The sequence below is a fragment of the Pinus tabuliformis genome, chromosome 4_1 (genome assembly GCF_031772625.1).
Source record: "Pinus tabuliformis cultivar Carrire ecotype Pingquan chromosome 4_1, CPIR1, whole genome shotgun sequence".
In the NCBI taxonomy this organism is placed as follows: domain Eukaryota; kingdom Viridiplantae; phylum Streptophyta; class Pinopsida; order Pinales; family Pinaceae; genus Pinus; species Pinus tabuliformis.
Window position 1 is genome coordinate 686,181,570 of NC_142303.1, and position 21,055 is coordinate 686,202,624.

Sequence of the window (21,055 nt, forward strand, 5' to 3'; positions counted from 1 at the left end):
TGTTGTGACTTCCGCATCCATGTGGACTGCTCCTTTGGAAGTTGTGCACATCCTATTGTGTTGTGTGTTCCTAGTCGAGTTGGGACTTCATCCCAACCAACTTGGGTCTCACTACCACCCTCTCCCTCTATAGTGAAAGAATCATTGACACAAGTGACACTTACACTCACCAGGCATGCAAACCTCACTTCCTAAAGACAAAGAAGACCACTCTCCTGTGCTGACAAGCAAGAGTTGAGGCAAATCCTTAAGAAAATGGCAACTGGGCCATCATACCAGATGGAACTCCCACACTAAATGGTGTGAGGTCTAATTGGGACTTCATACCGGGTTGATCCCCTGAATGTTGGCGAGTCCAACACCGTCAACATGTGGATAGCATCATTTCAATTAATAATGAGGGATAACATGACATCCTATTGAATTATCGTGGTCAATGTAGAAATGTCAAATTTTGAGCGGCATTATTTTTGCATATAAAATTTGATTAATGAAATTCTTGAAAGGTATCTATGTGTAGAATAACATTAAAATATGTAATGCACAAGTAGAAAATTTTTACCCCCAAAACACATTGTTTTTCCCCAATTCACCAAATTGGGACCCGCTGATAAAAATGGTCCTGTGAGTTGATTCCTAGACTCTTTTATACTCTGAAAGCATAAATATGAATGAAAACTAATATAGTGATCTAATATAAAAAACACTTCCCAATTTTTGGAGGCTTTTGGTCCCCAAGATATTCTACTAAATAAGGTGAGGAATTTTTTCCTTTACCTTCTCTCAAGTGTACCATTTATCTTTTCCTGGAAGCTATCCTTTCAATCTAGTATGTGAAAGGTCACGATACCCCTATCTTCTAATTTTATAACTCTTCTACAAATTTTAACCTTTGTTATATATTCCTAATAATCTCATGCCAAATACTCTATGGAAGGTAGGATCCATTCCTCTTCCTTTTCTAGCATGGAACACTAATAGAGTTTCAAATTCTCTATATTCACCACTGAGTAAAGGAACATGTATGGGGATAGACCAAGTCTATAGGAATTATCTCCCACCTTTTCCAATATATGAAAGAGACCATATCATGTAGATTTTATTTTCTTACTAAGACCCTGTAGCCAGTCCTTGTTTAATTATAGCCATACTTTGTCTTCCACCTTGAAGGAATTTTCTAGTATGCCTTGATCATACCTAGACTTATATTTTTTCTATGACTTTTGTAGCATCTCCTATACCTGTATTTGGATTTTCTTAATCTTCTCAATGATTTTTTGCCCTTAAGGCATCCCTAGTAAGATCTTCCCCCACTATTCCTTGTTGATCATATGCAATATCCATAGGTGAAGCTGGAAGATAAAAAAAAAGTTTCATATGGAAACTTACTAGTAGAAGTGTGAAATGCTCAGTTATAAGAGTGATGTATATATATTATATTTTAATCCCAATTCTTTATATGATTCTAATTGTAACCCCTTAAAAGCTACACCAAAGTCCTATTGACTACTTCTGTGTTCCCATTTGTCTATGGATGGAATGTTGTATAAATCTTAAACTTTATGTCCATGTTCTCCCACAATGTAGTCTAGAGTGCACTAATAAATCATGTACCCTTATATAAAATGATGTTCCTTGGTATCTCAAAGTGCACCCATACTTGTGAAAATAATAGATTCACTACTTCTTTCTCATTGGTGGTCTTTTTACATGGCATTAAATCATGCATCATGCTGAACCTATTAACTACCATCAACAAGTTGTTGTGTCCTTCTTGTTTGTTGGTAAACCTCCCATAATGTCCATGGAAATGTTTTTTGAAGGACAAGTTAGTGCATGCAAGTGATGGTATAGACCGTGTTTCTTATTACTAGTCTTTCTTGTACAATAAAGCATGTATCCTCTTATGAATGTAATTACCTAGTTTTGAATTTTGGGCCAATACACATATCTCTACAAGTTTTCCACTATCTTCCCTACACCAAAGTGTCCTATAACCTTTGAGGTGTGGGCCTCTCTAATTAGTTTCAGTCGCCCACCTTTAGGAACACATAACTTATGCAGCCTATAAAGTAACCTATCCTAGAGATCATGGTAAAATGTGTTGTCACCATTGTGCACTTGACTCTAGCTGTGAAACTACTGAAACATATCCTTGAAGTCCTCATCCTTTAAATATGCCTCCCTATATGCATCATGGGTGAATGGAACTGTTGTAGTTTATATTGTGTTTGAGGTTTATTTATTAGTTATATCACTATCGAGAGTTCAAACTCAATAAAACTCCTTTATATTCTTTACCCTCATGAAAAGTCTAAAAGAAATGAAATATTTTGTTTATTATATATCGACATTGCTAAAGGAAGAAGGGTAAAAGAATCGACCCTGGAGTAGCCAAAGTTGCTATACAAACAAATCAAGTCATTACATAAATAGTTATATAGAACTAGACCTGATATATATATATATATATATATATATATATATATATATATATATATATATATATATATATAAGTGTATATTGAAACTAGAAAGAAATAACGAAATATATCAGATTTATAAAGGAAATAAGTGTTAAAGTGTTAACACCAGACCTGAAATATATACGTTGCGTTTAAAAGTTTGGTGGGTCCGCAATGATTATGGATGATTGGTTCCATTGACAAGCGCCAATTGCGATTTGCGATTGGGTTCTAGACCCGATATTATATATGTCATATTTTATAATGTCAGTGGGTCCGAAATAACACAGAGTGCTTATTATGTATTAATTCATTTGCCGATCATGATCTGTGATAAGGATGTCGGACCCAATAGTTTTTATATTATGTTCTATAACTTCGACGCATCTGTCATATCGCAATATGTTAAGGGTTGGGTAGATATAACAATGGAAAGCGCTGATCACGATTTGCGATGACAGACCCAAAAGGATATATATTATATTTATAATACCGACTGGTCCACAATAACAATAGGCTAGACCCGATATTGATTACGCCATGATTTATAACTCCGTCAGGTCCGCGATTATCACACAACGTTTATGACTTATGCCGATTGTGATTTGCGATCGCGAGCTGGACCCGAAAGCATATATATTATGTTTTATAATTGCGGCAGGTCTGTCATATCACATAAGATATTATATATATATATATATATATATATATATATATATATGGAAAGCGCCGATTGCAATGAGTGATGAGGATTTTTGACTCCATAGCTTATATGCTATATTTTATAACTCAGCACATCTGTCTTATCGTGGGTTCTAAAGGTCTTTTCAAATATCAAAAGCCCTTCATATATATATATATATATATATATATATATATATTAATTAAAAGCCCCGACGGGTCTGCAAGGTGTATTAAAAGGCAGATTTCAAGTTATAAGGCAGGTTTTTAGGCGAAGCAAAAACGGTAAATGGTTTTTATTGGAACTCACCCGATCCCACTTATCATTCGATATGTAGTAGCTGGGTGGAGAGAGAAAATCGCCCATTTCGGGTGGGTATTCTCCAAGCTTATGTCCCACCCAAAATCTTTATAGGCCGTTTGATATGAAAAGCGCAAATCTACAGTGGGGATATATTGGCAGAAGGTTATGCCTCGATAGTTGTGCAAAGCCCGCGTTAGAAGCGGAAAAAGCATGCTTTATGGTATATTTTCATTATTAAATGTATATAATAGAAAAGCGTAAATATGAAGGAATTATGCGGAAGTCCAACATTAGTTGATATAACATTGGATACCGTCGATTGTGATTTATAATGGGAAGTCAACAGAGCATTGAACAAGCGGATCCGATAGATTGATTAAAATGGGTTAATTCCTTTCAATTCCGCTTTGCATGTTTTGCATCTATTTTGCTATGTAAACATAAACATCAGTGTTAAAGCCAAATTTGAAGAAAAAGTCAGTTGGTCAAATTTCTTGGTGTTTTGGCCAATCAAAACACCTAATACACACATAAGTCCAAATTTAAGCATGGCTAACACAGTTTATCATGATTAAAATTGATTAATCATTATTTCAGCATATACCCAAGAACCCAGCGGCTGATTAACAGAGCAAGCCAACAGTTAATGTCATCTTTGAAGTTTATTTATTTTCCTATTATTTCATGTTCTTTGAGGTGTCTTTTAACCTCTGTAAGTTTTGTAATAATTTTTACTTCATATAGTTAGAAAAGCAGTTAGATAATTTGGGCAATTTTAGAAATCAACAACTCTTACACAATGTATAAAAAGAGGAAAATTTACTAAGAAAGGGTTTGAATTTTGGAGAACCCAGAGACTAGGCCACTATATTCCTAATATCATCATTGATTAATGAAAGAGTCAGAAGTTTCCATGAGTTATTGGGTATAATTTTGTAACCTTCTCTGTCATGTGTCATGTTATGTTTTCTTCTTTCAAGTATAGTAATGAAGCTGCAGGTATTTATTTTCTTATGTAGATAAAGTTAAAATTCCTTAAAAGAGCACTCCTATACTTGAAGTTTCCACCTTCCTTTCTAAGTTATAGATAATAGTTTCTATGAAAGGCCAACATATTATTTTTAACTTCTCCAAGGGTCACATATAGTAGTTTCTGTGTTAAGCAGCATATTGTCTATGATTCAGTTCTCATTTCCATAATTCTTCTAAGTGACAGATAATAGTTTCTATGAAATATCAACATATTATCTTTAACTTTTCCTTCAAGCTTTCCTCATTCATCATTTGTATCTAGCAACAAATGGCATTCTGAGATGTTCTGGTCATACATGTATTAAGATTAAAAAACCAAGTCTCTAGGTCCTTCATTTGAGAACACAACATATATCTAAGTGACAAACAAGTGACAGTAAATAATATTTATTAATGTCTTAAACACAATTTCTCTACAACCAGGAAATTGGTTTCTTAGGGTACAACATCAATTGGTGCCGCTGCCGGGGAGAGAAGACAAGAACAATTGTCCCTTGGTTTTTAAGATTTTCCTCTGGTTGTTCAATGAGGAGGAAATACTTGGTTGTTTCAAATAAAAGCAATAAAAGGCGATTCCATTGTAACAAAGACCATAGCTTGCAAAGCAATAGAATAAAAAAACTTTTCTTGGGTTCATTAAGTTTGAAGCTGATTCTTGAGAATGACAAGTTTTAGCAGTTGGTTGTACATTCACACTTGTGATTTTCACTTAGCACATTAATTGGTGACTCCTCTGTACTTTGAAGTTTTCTTTCTGGGTTTTAATGGCTCTCCCTGCATTCTTAGCCCATAAATTTGATCAATTTGATTTTACTGGGATCACTGGCTATCCTCATGACATGCCTGAATTTTATGTTCGGGATGAGTATCTTCCAAAATTTAGTAGAAAAGAATATGAAGATCCAACTCAGCATCTCTAAGAGTTTCATGAATGCATGGAGCAGCATGGCATCATTCATGAATATGTGAAGATGAAGTCATTTATGTTTTCTTTGGACCTAGAAGCTAGGGATTGGTTAAGGTCTCTGCCTCATTCAAGCATTTCATCTTTGAAATATTTCAATTCAGTATTCAATTCTTCTTGTAGAGTTTATTATCCACACAAGTTTCTTTTTGAAAATTGTTGTCAATGTTATGATTTTAAAGAAACTTTAAAAGCTCAAGATAATCCCGTTGAGGAAACTAATGATCTTATTGATAATATATCAAGCATTCAGAGAGATTATAGCCTGATTAACTATGAGCAAGTCTCTAAAAGCGAGGAACTATCATTTTCTCAAAATGATGCAGAGAAGTTTATAAAGCATTCTTCTTCAATAATCTCCCAAGCAAAGAATTGGTTGACTATGTTCTAAGAAGATCGAACATCATTTTCTCCAAATGATATGGAGAAGTTTATAAAAAATTTCTCTCCAATGATATCCCAAGCAGAGAATTGGTTGACTGTGTTTCAAGCAAATCAAGAGAGTATTCAGATGGAGGAAATTTCAAGCATGCATCAAGAATTTATGCTCAGCAGTCGAGAGGAGGAAGAAATAATTAAGTTGCAAATAAATCCCCAGAGTTCTTATTTTGTTAAATTTGATGATACTCCTATCTATAATGAAAATGGTTTAAATGGGGAACAAGATGAAGTTCTTCAAGTGCATCATTTGGGTGTTAAACATACAGGAAGAAACCAACAAGTGGTATGTGTTGAACAAAAATATATTGAGTGATCTATCATAGCAAAAGAGGCTATCTTATGTGAAGAGAAATATGATAAAGAGATGGTATATTAGTGCATTGAAGAACATAAGGATGCCCATGGATCAGAGGTAAATAGTCTATTTGAAGTTGATCATATGTCGTATAGTAATGATAAAAAAAAATTCTCTCTCCCTGAAGTTAGAATTACAAATTATGTTCAATCAAAGCTTAGAGATGAAAAGAGGAGACTTGAAAGTGACATAGACCATTTCCTTAAAGATGTTGCTGATTGTTCTGTTGAACATATTATCCCAGCAGAAAGTTTAATTGAGCAGTAACCTTCATACATAGAGAATTTCTTTTTTGGAGCTGATCAAGAACATATTTTTCCTCATACTTTTGAAGATCTTGTGGTAGATCACATGGAGAAATTTATCAGTAGTCTACACATATTGTTTTGTGGATATACTTCTAATATTTGTTGTGAGCTGCCTTTACGCATAATTTATTTTTTATTAAGTATGAATTGCATTTTCAAGATTCATTGGCAGAATGGTTTTAGATTAAGCACCAAATGCCAACCTAGTACCATTGGAAGATTGACTTCACCTGATGGAGATCAATCATGTTCATATGTAGGAACTTGTACATAAATAAGCTCAGGTGTTGAGAATTTGGTTTCCAGTTGCAGTTCTTTCAGTTTAATCATTAGTTGATGAATAAGGGTGACTTTCCCAATTGGAAATTGGTTTGTAGAGGTTTCAAACTTCAATATTGTTAGGTTCCAGTTTGTCAAGTCTCAGGGTTTTTGCAGTTTTGGACTCCATGCCCAACTAAGGCTACTGATCTATGATTCTCAATACTTTGCTATCAAAGCACAAGCATTTTATTGCTATAGATATCGACATGGGTTTACTGTACAAAATTTTTACACAGCTAAGTTTGGAGAAGCAATATATGACTCCATGCCCAATGGATAAAGCATTGATCTTTGGTTCTTAGTGCTTATGTGGCAAAAGCACTATCCCCAGTTGGAGCCAGATGTTGTAGCTTATATTGTCTTTGATGTTTATTTATCAGTTATATCACTATCGGGAGTTCAAACTCAATAAATCTCCTTTATATTCTTTACCCTCCCCGAAAAGTCTAAAAGAAATGAAATATTTTGTTTATTATATATCGGCATCTCTAAAGGAAGAAGTGTAAAAGAATCAACCCTGGAGTAGCCAAAGTTGCTATACAAGGAAATCAAGTCATTATATAAACGGTTATATAGAACTAGACCCATATATATATATATATATATATATATATATATATATATATATATATATATATATATGGAGGTTGGCGACGGGTGGAGAAGAAGAAGGGCAGAAAAGTTTAATTTCTCATTTCCTTTCTCTATATCTTGTAGTTTCCTGTCACAACAGGAACAATTACTTGCAATTTTGTGTTTTTTTACTCTGTTCGCTTTCCTGGGGTACAGGAACAGCCATCTGAATATGCATTATGCATCTACAAAATGTAATTTTATCAACATGAATAAAATTACGACTTTTTCCTAGGGGAAAAAAATATATATATATATATATGTATATCTGTATATGTGTATATACATATACATATACATATACATACATATATACCTATATATATATATATATATATATATATATATATATATATATATATATATATATATATATATATATAAGTGCATATCAAAACGAGAAAGAAATAAAGAAATATATCGGATTTACAAAGGAAACAAGTGTTAAAGTGTTAACAACGAACCCGAAATATATATGTTGCGTTTAAAAATTTGGCGGATCCGCAATGATTATGGATGATTGGTTCCGCTGACAAGCGTCGATTGCAATTTGCGATTGGGTTCTGGACCTGATATTATATATGCCATATTTTATAATGTATGCGGGTCCAAAATACCATAGAACGCTTATTATGTATTAATTCATTTGCCGATCGTGATTTGCAATAAGGATGCCGGACACGATAGTTTTTATATTATGTTATATAACTTTGACACTTCCTTCATATCGCAATATGTTAAGGGTTGGGTCAATATAACGATGGAAAGCACTGATTGCGATTTGCGATGACGGACCCGAAAGGATATATATTATATTTATAATATCGGCGGGTCCACAATAACGATATGCCAGTTCTGATGTTGATTACACCATTATTTATAACTCCGTTGGGTCTGCGATTATCACACAACATTTATGACTTATGCCAATTGCGATTTGCGATCGCGGGCTAGACCTGAAAGCATATATATTATGTTTTATAATTGCGATGGGTCTGTCATATCGCATAACACACACACACACACACACACACATATATATGGAAAGCGCCGATTGTGATGAGCAATGGGGATTCCAGACCCGATAGCTTATATGCTATATTTTATAACTCAGCGTGTCCGTATTATCAAGGGTTGTAAAGGTTTTTTGATATATCAAAAGCCCTTCATATATATTTTGTTTACACAGTTTTATATGCATTTCTATTATAAAGGGTTATAATAGAAAGGCCGGACTTGAAGCATATATATATTATATTAAAAGCCCCGGCGGGTCCACAAGGCATATTAAAAGGCAGATTTCAAGTTATAAGGTAGGTTTTCGGGCGGAGAAAAAACAGTAAATGGTTTTTATTGGAACTCACCTGATCCCACTTATCATTCGACATGTAGTAGCTAGGTGGAGAGATAAAACTGCCCATTTTGGGTGGGTATTATCCGGGCTTATGTCCCACCCAAAATATTTATAGGTCGTCCGATATGAAAAGTGCATATCTACGGTGGGGATATACTGGCGGAAGGGTATGCCTCGATAGTTCTGCAAAGCCCACATTAGAGGCGGAAAAATCATGCATTATGGTATATTTTCATTATTAAAGTTATATAATAGAAAAGTGCAGATATGAAGGAACTATGCGTAAGTCCAACATTACATTGATATAACATTGGATACAGCCGATTGTGATTTATAATGGGAAGTCAAAGGAGCACTGAATAGGTGGATTCGATAGATTTATTAAATTTGGCTAATTCCTTTCAGTTCCGCTTTGCGTATTTTGCATCGATTTTGTTGTGTAAACATAAAAATCAGTGTTAAAGCCAAATTTGAAGAAAAAGACAATTGGTCGAATTTCTTGGTGTTTTGGCCAATCAAAACACCTAATACATACATAAGTCCATATTTAAGCATGGCTAACACAGTTTATCACGATTAAATTGGATTAATAATTATTTAAGCATATATAGAAGAACCTAGTAGCCGATTAACAGAGCAAGCCAACAGTTAATGTCATCATCGAAGTTCAGTTATTTTCCTGTTATTTCATGTTCTTTGAGGTGTATTTTAACCTCTATAAATTCTGTAATAATTTTTACTTCATATAGTTAGAAAAGCAGTTAGCTGATATGGGAAGTTTCAAAAATCAACAACTGTTACACAATGTATAAAAAGTGGAAAATTTACTAAGAAAGGGTTGGAATTTTGGAGAACCCGGAGACTAGGTCACTGCATTCCTGATATCATCATTGATTAATGAAAGATTCAGAAGTTTCCATGAGTTATTGGGTATAATTTTGTAACCTTCTCTGTCATGTGTCATGTTATGTTTTCTTCTTTCAAGTATAGTAATGAAGCTGCAGGTCTTTATTTGCTTATATAGATAAAGTTAAAATTCCTTAAAAGAGCACTCCTATACTTGAAGTTTACACCTTCCTTTCTAAGTTATAGATAATAGTTTCTATGAAAGGATGTCGTAGCTCTGATACCACTTGTTATAGCTCCGATACCACTTGTTGTAGATCTAACCCAAAGATATTATACGAGAATAGAAATAAACCCAAGAATAACAAGATCAAATATAGATAAATGCTTCTTTATTAATCAAACCCTTAAGGTAGGGCAACACCATACATTCACTCCTTAAGGAAGGAGAACACTCCACAAGCCATATGCCTGTTCATACAATAATCCTTGACTATATCTCCATGTGGAGTCTCTAGCCTCTATATAGGCCTCATACATACAATACCATGGGTCATTACCATGGTTCCCTCATACCATCAACTAATACCATGGGCCCATTACATTATTATTAACTACTTGTGTTCCCTTACATGATATGGGTTAACCACCTTATTTATTACTATGGCCCATCCCATTATTACATTATTACCTTGGGTACCTCCCTTGGTACCCCATATTATCCCCCCTAGGTATATAACAAAGGACAACATATTATTTTTAACTTCTCCAAGGGTCATAGATAGTAGTTTCTGTGTTAAGCAACATATTTTCTATGATTCAGTTCTCATTTCCGTAATTCTTCTAAGTGACTGATAATAGATTCTATGAAAGATCAACATATTATCCTTAACTTTTCCTTCAAGCTTTCTTCATTCATCATTTGTATCTAGCAAAAAATGGCATTCTGAGATGTTCTGGTCATACATGTATTAAGATTAAAAAACTAAGTCTCCGGGTCCTTCATTTGAGAACACAACATATATCTAAGTGACAAACAAGTGACAGTAAATAATTTTTATTAATGTCTTAAGCAAAATTTCTCTACATCCAAGAAATTGGTTTCTTAGAGTACAACATTAATTGGTGCCACTGCTGGGGAGAGAAGACAAGAAGAATATACCTCTTGGTTCGAAATACCCCCCTACTAGAGGTCTTTAAATGAGTGGATTCCTCCACTTGGTCTCTTCTCAACTTCTCTAGTTGTGGCTACTCCACAACTTCTTGAAGCTGCTTATGAGGCTTCTTCTAGGGATGCATGTTGAGAGGTAATTCATTGTCCTTCTCAACCACAAAGTATATAACCTTTTCCCTTCTACTAAATCCTTTGCATGCATCTTGTACCTCATGTGCATACAGGTTCTTGACTCGCACATCTGTCGTCACAATTTTTTTTTTAAAGAAGAGCTGATTTTAAATTGGTGATATATCCCTCATCTGAACTCTGATTCAGATGATTTTTTTTTGAATTTGGGTATTGTTTCACAAGGAATATTTCTCAAAAATTTTCAACAAAATGTTTCAAATATGCTCTGCAAATTATTCGCCCAAATAATCCCTGCTTCTCAATCTGCCAATATCAATGATCACAACTCCTTTTTTGTCACTAAGAATTGGTTCACTGATCTTCCCACTAGCAGTCTTCTAGCTCCATTAATAAGTATTCACATAGGGTCTTTTATGTCTTCTCTGAACTAGAGCTCCATAATTATTCTCTTTTATACTATCTCCAGCTCTGATACCATGTAGATTTTTCTACAAATCTAGCTTTGATACCATGTAGATTTTCCTGTAGATTCACAACTCATGTAATTTACTAAAACAAAAGACACAAATATACCCTACTCTCTACAGTGGAAGCCCATAAATATCGATGAAAATAGTAAATGACAAGAGGAAGATAATCAATGGCACATAACACAATATTTATCTGTGGAAAACCAAAACTCAAAACCCCTACTATCTATATTGCATTAATCAGAAATCCAAGATGAATACAATTCTTGTTCCCAAAATAACAATCATTGCACAAGTATAATCAACTATTAGCTCACAAGCTAGCTCAAGCCAAATCCTTAGCCTATTCTGTAGCTCTCGATACCCCTATTTCCTTGCACCCTTGGTCAAATAATTTGGATGAATACAATATGCTTTGCTCAACCTTGAGCTTAACCTACACAAGTATTTCCTATCCTCCGCCTTATTGTTTCCTTTGGCCAATACTTAGCCAAATTTCCAAGCCTCCAAGCTTCTAATTCTTTTCCTAATTACTCAGATAATTAGCCCATATTTAAAGGGAAATTCCTCATCCATAATTTCACAATGAAAAAATAGGTCCTTCTCTGATTGCATGCATGATCTGTACAACTCGGAAAACCATAGAACTGATAGTACATTGTCCCTGCACTCTAGTCTCAACTAGGAATTCCTTTGAACTAACATGCATGAGTTTCTCATGAGGTAATCTTCAGTTAGCTAGAGTAGCACTTGAGGATGCATAAGCGCACCAACTCACTATTAATCCTTTATTAGATCCACAAACAGTTAGAACTAGTTTAACTGTCTACAAATCAGTGAAACTGAGTTATCTAATTACAACTCAAATAAACTCAATATGGACCATTAAAACTTAGGGATCATGCTTACATGACTCCAGATAGACTTCAAACTCGAAATTCCTAAGTTAATTAAGTCAAATTAACTTAGTTAACTATTACAAGTTGATATGAGAAAAGAATTACAATTTAATTCAAGGACAAATTAAATTAGAATTTCTAGATGCTATTTTTAACATTTTATGTTGTTATTTTCAACAAGAAAACATAAAATATACAGTATGATAATTTATTTCTCCTTAGATTTTTGAATATTTAAATTATTATTTATTGAATATGCATGCAATTTGTAATTATGTAGAAAAAAAAAAGAGAACATCAAAATAAAATTCACAAAAAACAAATTAACATAAGTTATAACTTGGAAAACTCTTTTGGGAGAAAACTCAACTGGAAGTTGAGGCTTCTCTTCTTTCTTTCTTTGAATGGAAAAATGGACACAAGTATAACAATGTGAAGCATATTTCTCGCGAGATGCTACGATGAACAATCCCTATTTTTTTTCTCTCTTCCTATCCACTCTTGGCTACTTTGTTCATCTATTGAGAAAAATGCACTCGAATAGAATGAAGCCCCTTTTCCTCCTAGTGGCTTGGTTATAACACAATGAAATAGCCTACTAGTGGTTAAGTTTAACTCCTTCAACTCTTAACTAGAGTTTAATAATGATTGTTCTAGAGTCTTCATCATTATGATCACATGTCTAGCCCATTTTACATGGATACCAGGGATTAACATGGCATTTTCTCAAATTATGGGGGTCAAAATAAGAAGGTCAACTTCTGAGTTTCATAAATTTTGCATAAAGAATCCAATTGAGATGATTCATGTTCCACTGGAAAGGGATATATATGTATAATAGTGGTTAAAGGTGTAATGCCTAAGTGGAAAAATATTACCCCCCAAAAAATTCCATTTAATACCTCAAACTACATCATAAAGGTGTAAGATCCCAACTTTCCAAACTAGGATCCACTGGTAAAAAACGTCTTGTGAGCTAACTCTTCCACATTTTTTCCACTTTGAAATAATAAATATGGATGAAAAATAATATAATTATCCAATTTGTATTAGTAAGGGAATATTTGAAAATATTATAAGTATTGAATATCGGAAGAAGATGAGGGATAAGGAATTATTTGAATGGGTTGATTTACATACCAATAACATGACAGGAAGAGGGAAATGTAGTATTTAAGGGTGAGGAGGGAGTGAAGGGAGTAATCCAAAAAGCTAATGATGTCGTTGATGAAGAGGAGGTGGGTTATTTTCACGAGCATGGCCACTTCAATCCCTTTCAAACATTTTTTTGGACTTGACTTCCCTAATAAGGGTACTAAGGGCTTCATACATAAGAAGGAAAAGGAGAGGGGAGAGAGGGAAAATTTATCAGAGGACATGGGTGGATTTGAAGAAAGGGGAGGGAGAGACATTGATTACTATGGATAAATAAGTAGAATTCAAGCACCACATAATCCATTTGATTGTCTAAAGCCCCTTACCAAGCTTGTGAATTACAAATATTAGGAATTTCCAATTGAATTTGTTAAAGGCCTTAGAAATACCTACCTTGAGTGCAAGGGAAGAAAAAATTCTATAGTTGATGGAGTGCAAAGTCTCTTGTGCAATATAGATAAAATCATGTATTTTTCTTCCATGTAAGAATCAAAATTGCTCATTAGATATGACCTCATTAATGATTATGGGTTTAATGGGAAGGGAAATTGTTAGGTCCCTATAATACTAGTGTACCCCCTTATTGTTATTGTTGTTCCCTTACATTATTATTGTTATGTAGACTCTAATTATATTGTGACCCCTTAGAATCCTATATATACTAAGGAGGTCTTATCATTTGTGTTATCCAACAATTGTTCATTTATGTAATGTAAAGGAGGTTCCCCCCTCAAAGAGAATAAGTTTTAAGTCGTTGTTCTATCTTTTCTTCTTTTTTGTGAGTTGGTTTCGTAACATTTGGTAACGGAGCTTTGTATTCTAGGGTTTCACTGCTTCAAATATGTCATCATGTTATTTCACAATTAAAAAAATTATACAAAGCTTCAGAATATGAAATTTTGACCACGTTGACCCAAAATATTGGTGAAATTCGTGTAGAAATTTCAAATATTTGCTCGCTATATTTTCTGAGATATGGTCTAAAGAAGTTAGGGTTTTTGAATGCTTTAGAAATCAGTCTCAAACATGTTACCTAGAAAAAACCATCATAACATTCTCTACAGGGATCAGATTTGAATTTTGTAAAAAGTGATTGAAATAACACAAATAATAGTTTGTCTTGTATAGTAGGTCCAAAGGTTGAAAGAGTAACAAATGGAATTCTGTACAGGTTACCTCTACTGAACTAGTCCATAATCAGGTTATCGTGGAGGATTTGGAATAACTTTACTTTGAAGAATCCAATATCGATCTGACTTGTGGATTTGGAAAGAAGATTCAAGGGGATACCATAGGATGAAATTTCAGACCTTGAAGAGCCAAAATTACAGATATATAATGTAGAAATTTCTACAATTCTAGCTCTGATACCATGTAGAAAATCATGTAGATTCACAAGCTCATGTAATAGACTAAAACAAGAGACAAGAACCTACTTCTACTCTTTACAGCGGAAGCCCATAAAGATCGATGAAAACAATAATCGACAAGAGGAAGAACATCAATGACACATAACACAATAAATATCCGGCGAAAACCACAACTCAAAACCCCACTATCTATATTGCATTAATAAAAAATCCAAGATGACAATACATTTCTTGTTCTCACAAGAACAATCCCAAAACTCTGTAAAATCAATCTTCGACTCACAAGAAAACTCTTGGCCACCACTTAGCCAATTCTCCTACTCTCCAAGTCCCTATTTCCTTGCGCCCTTGGTCAAAGAGTTTGGATAAATACAATATGCTCTGCTCAACCTTGAGCTTAACCTACACAAGTATTTCCTATCCTCCACCTGATGAATTCCTTTGGAAAATACTTAGCCAAATTTCCAAGCCTCCAAGCTTCTAATTCTTTGCACAAATCTTGAGATAATTAGCTTGTATTTAAAGGGAAATTCCTCATCCATAATTACACAACCCAAAATTAGGTCCAGTTCCTGATTACATGCACTATCAGTACAACTCATAAAATTATACAACAAATAGTACATTGTCCATGCACTCTAGTCTCAACTCGGTCATTCACAGAATCAACATGCATGAGTTTTTGATGAGGGAATCTTCAGTTAACTAGAGTAGCACTAGTTGAGTGCACTAATGCATCAACTGACTATTAACTCACTATTAGTTCCTCAAACAGTTTGGAACTAAGTTAACTCGACTTAACTTAGTAAAATGAGTTAACTAATTACAACTCATACTTAACTCATCCTGGACCCCTATAATTTAGGGAGAACTTATACATGACTTCAGAAAGACTTCCAACTCGAAATTCCTAAGTTAACTAAGTCAAATCATTCTAGTTAACTATTACAAGTTGCTATGAGAATAAAATTCGATTTTAATTCTCAGTTTAATTCAAGGACAAATTAAACTAGAATTTTTGGATTCCATTTTTATCATTTCTTGTTTCTATTTTCAACATATAATGGTTTCAAGATAGAGATCCTAAAAGAAATAAAAGGGTGTGTATTGGTTTAAAAATTATTGCATAATATTTGCTTGAAAAATCAATTTGAAGTGATTCAAAGGGCATAGTGAAGCATAGATATCATTTCTTGATTCCATAATGCCTCAAAAAAATAAAATGGATACACCTAATAAGAAACTAGAAATATCTACTATGACACATGAAGAAGAGGAAGAAACGAAACATCATATATCCGAATTACGAGACCAAGTGCAACAAATTTTGTTCTTGCAAAAACTAACGAAAATGAATTGGAAGCCATGATGAATGTTAAGATAGATGGTATAAAAAGGGATATGGGAGTTTTGAATGTTGGTTTAAAAGTAGACATTGAGAAAATGATGAATGTCAAGATAAAAGGGTTGAAGGAAGGTTTGCAAAGTTGCTAGAAGAAAGGCTTCCTAGTGGTGACAAGGTAATTCATGAAATTCATGATGAGGACAAAAGGAATATGAATTATTATTTTAGAGACTCAAATGTTGGGTTTAAGACCCACCACATTCCAAAGATCGATATGAGGAAGTTTGATGGGAAGGATCAGGTAGCATGGATACTACATATGGACCAATATTTTGATCTCCATGATGTGAAACACACACAAAATATACACATTGCATCTTTATATTTAGTGCCCAATCAATTTGTATGGTATCGATGGCTTTGTTCTCATAAAAAACTTGTCAATTTTTATGGAGCAAATGATGGAACATTATGAGGATACAAAGAGAAACACATTCTTTAACTAATTAATAAATCTCAAACAAAAGGGTTCAATGGCTAAGCACATTGAGGACATCCAAAAATTGAATATCAGGGTAATTGATATTCTAGAGGAGCATAGGATTGATGTCTTCTTAGGGACTTTAAAGGATAGCTTCCAATGTGAGGTTTTCCTTTGGAAACCTAATTCATTGGAGATGGAATTCAATGTGGCAAGAAAATTTGAAAGAAAAATTATGGCAACAAGGAATTCTACAACTCACAACTATAAACCTACAAGGTTAACACCACAACAATTGGAGGAAAAAAGTGCAAAAGGGCTTTGTTACAATTGTGATAGAAAATACACTAAAGGTCATAAGTTTGTTGGGAATAAATGGTTTTACATAGATTGTGAAGAGGAGGAATAAAAGGAACAAGAAACATCAACAAAGGAGGATATACACCACGAACCAACCTTAGAGAAAGAAGAAATGAATCTGACCATATCTTGTAATGCATTGGCCGAATTACCACTCCTCAAACTCTTAATATTGAATGATATAGCAAGAAGAAAAACTTAATAGTGTTGATTTATTCGAGTAGTACCCATAATTTTATTCATTGTAAGATTGCCAAGGAACTGAATTGCTTCCTCTATCCAACACCAGAATGTCAAGTGATGGTCACAAATGGAGGAACTATAAATTCCGATGGAAATTTCCATAATACCAAGCTAACAATGGGTTAATATGTATTGAATAGTCCAATTCTTTCCATTCCAATGGTTGGTGTTGATGTTGTACTAGGATTCTAATGGTTACAATCTTTGGGGACAATATATTTTAATTTTCAAGAATTTTTATTGATTTTTTTGGGAAGGAAAGGCAGTTGAATTAAGGTGTATCACAGGGAAACCAAGAAAGATAATAAGCTCTAATGGCATGAAAAATCTTCCGAAGAAAGAAAAATAGGGAATAATTGCACAATTATGCTCACTAGAGGTTCAAACATCGAAATCATTATATTCTCCATATCTCTAAAAAGTCTTGGACACTCATTCCAAGATTTTTGAGACTCCCAAAGGCCTCCCACATATTCGTGATCATGATAATGCTATTTATTTGATTCCAGGAAGTGTTCCTCCAAACATCAGGCCTTACAAATATCCCTATGCCCAAAAGAGTGAAATTGAACATATGTTTGTGGAAATGCCAGAGGCCAGTATAATCCAACCTAGTCAAAGTTCTTTCTCTGCTCCAGTAGTATTGGTGCATAAGAAGGATGAATCATGGCATATGTGTTTGTATTATAGGGAGCTCAACAAGCTCATTATTAAAGATAAATTTCCCATTATTGTCATTGATGAATTGTTGGATGAATTACATGGAGCAAATTACTTCACCAAGTTGGATCTTCATCAAGGTATCATCAAATTAGAATGAAGACTGAAGATATTCAAAAAAAAAATCAAAACTCATGAGGGTCATTATGAACTTTTGGTCATGAATTTTGGCCTTAGTAATGCACCATCCACATTTCAAAGTTTGATGAATTCCATTTTCAAACACTTAGAAAATTTGTGTTACTATTTTTTGATGATATACTAATCTACAACAAGTCATGGAAGGATCATGTTCAACATGTTAAAATGTGCTCAAAATATTGGAGGTGAAACAATTATATGAAAACACCTCCAAATGTTTCTTTAGACTACAAGAGGTGAAATATTTGGGTCATATTGTATCTCATGAGGGTGTTAAGGTAGACCCTAACAAAATTAAATCCATTAAGGAATGGAAAATCCCCAAAACCATAAAGCATCTTCGAGGATTTCTTGGGTTGACAGGGTATTATTGCAAGTTTGTTAATAAGTATGGAAGAATAAAAACAACTCTAACAACATTACTAAAGAAAGATGCATTTTCTTGGACTCCAGAAGAAACTAAGGCCTTTGAACATCTTAAAGAGGAAATGTTCCAAGGACTGGTCTTATCTACACCAAACTTCACAAAAACCTTTATTGTGGATTGTGATGCCTTGGGAAATGGAATTGGTGTTATTTTAATGCAAGAAGGAAGACCCATTTCTTTTTAAAGTTGTCCAATCAAAGGAAAGTATTTAGACAAACCTATTTATGAGAAGGAAATGTTGGAAATACTACATCCACTAAAGCAATGAAAACCTTACCTAGTGGGAAGACATTTCAAGGTAAAAATCGATCATGATAGTCTTAAATACTTTTTGGAGCAAAGATTATATTTAGAAGAGCAACAAAAATGGGTCATAAATATGTTGGGTTATCACTTTGAAATCATCTACAAAAAAGGGAATCAAAAATGTTATTGCAGATGCACTCTCAAGAAATGATGATGATGTGGAAGCATTGCTTTGTGCCATTTCTATTATCCAACCTGATTGGATAACCGAAGTAAGGGATGAGTGGAAGAATGACGAAGAGGTGTGGATAGTCGTTCAAAATTTGTACCAAGATCTCTGTACATCTGATACATTTAGCTATAAAAATTATTCATTATGGTACAAAGATATCTTATATCTTTGTAAGAATTCCCAACTTAAACAAAAGATTCTTTTAGAATTACACACCTCCCCCTTAGGAGGGCACTCAGGATTTTTAAAAACTTACCACAGGGTTAAGAAGACAATTTTTTGGGATGACCTTAAATATGATATTCAGAAGTTTGTGGCAGAATGTTTGGTTTTCCAACAAAATAAAGTTGAGACAATTAAGATCCCTTGTCTGTTACAACCTTTAGCCATTCCAAGTCAACGTTGGGAGGAGGTCTAAATGGATTTTATCATAATTTTACTCAATTCTGAAGGAAAGAGTTTCATCATTTTGGTAGTTGAAAGACTTACCAAGTATGCACACTTTTTTGCATTATCTCATCCTTTTAAATCCAATACAGTTGCCACTGCATTTATGGAAACAATTCAAAATCTACATGGAAACCCAAAGAATATTGTAAGTGAAAGAGATCCCATTTTCACTGGAAAGTTTTAGATGAAATTATTTTATTGTCTTGGTAATCAATTAGCTCATAACTCATCTTATCATCCTCAATCTGACATGAAAAATGAGATAGTGAACAAATGTTTCGAAGGATATCTTCGTTGCTTTGTATCTGATAAAAAAACATAACGGTTCAAGTTGTTACCTCTAGCTGAATGGTGGTATACCACTTCCTTCCATATTGCAACAAAAATGACCCCTTTTATGTCACTTTATGGAAATCATCCACCCTCCATCACGTCATCTTTAATAGAAAATTCTATGGTTCAAGTAGTGGAAGATTACATAAAGCATCAACAACAAGTTCTCCAACTATTAAAGGATAACATCACTCTAGCACAAATAAAATAAAAGAACACGAAGATCAACATCACAGTGAAATATGTTTTGATGTAGGCGACTAGGTATTTTTACAACTACAACCATACAAAAAATTGTACCTCAAGAAAGCTAAGAAGGATAATAAAGTGTCACCCAAGTACTATGGTCCTTACAAGGTGTTGCAAAAGATTGGTACTATGGCATACAAATTGGAGTTTCCTTCATCTTCCTGAGTACACCCAGTTTTCCATGTTTCATGCTTAAAGAAGGTTATCAGTGACAAGCTCCCGGTTCAAACAGTGTTGCCATAACTTGATGAAGAACAAAAAAACATATTTGATACTGAAGTAGCCACGAAAACAAGAACACGACAACTACGAAATCGATTAATTATAGAGTATCTCATTAAGTGGAAGAACTTACATGTTGAATATTCCACATGGGAGGATGATAATAATAAAAGCATCTAAAACTACTCAAGTGTTGAGCACACTACTTTTTTGAAGAAGAGGGGCATGTTAGGTCCCTATAATACTAGTGTATCCCTCTTATTATTATTGTTAGTGTAGACCCCTATTATTATTATTGTGCCCATGTATCCCCCATATTTTTATTGTTGTGCCCTTATATTATTATTGTTATGTATGATCTGGTTATATTGTATGTTATATTTTTTCCACGACTAGCCCCATTCGATGTATGTTGTGCTAAGCACAACAAGGGGGTCATGGGGGGGGGGGACAACCCCCTTGCAGGGGGTCTGGGACAGTGCCATGGGAATTTTTTTATTTATGCGGACCCAATAATAGTTGGTTGGACCCAAGGATGGGGGGAAAACCCAAGGATGGTGGGAAAACCTACACATGGTTTTGTGCATGGGTTTTGCACATGGTTTTGGGCATGATGGTTTCCTTCCCATTGTATTTTGTAGATACGATTAAGGCAACTACGAATATGTTATAATATAGGGTTATTTGATTGGGGTTTATGAA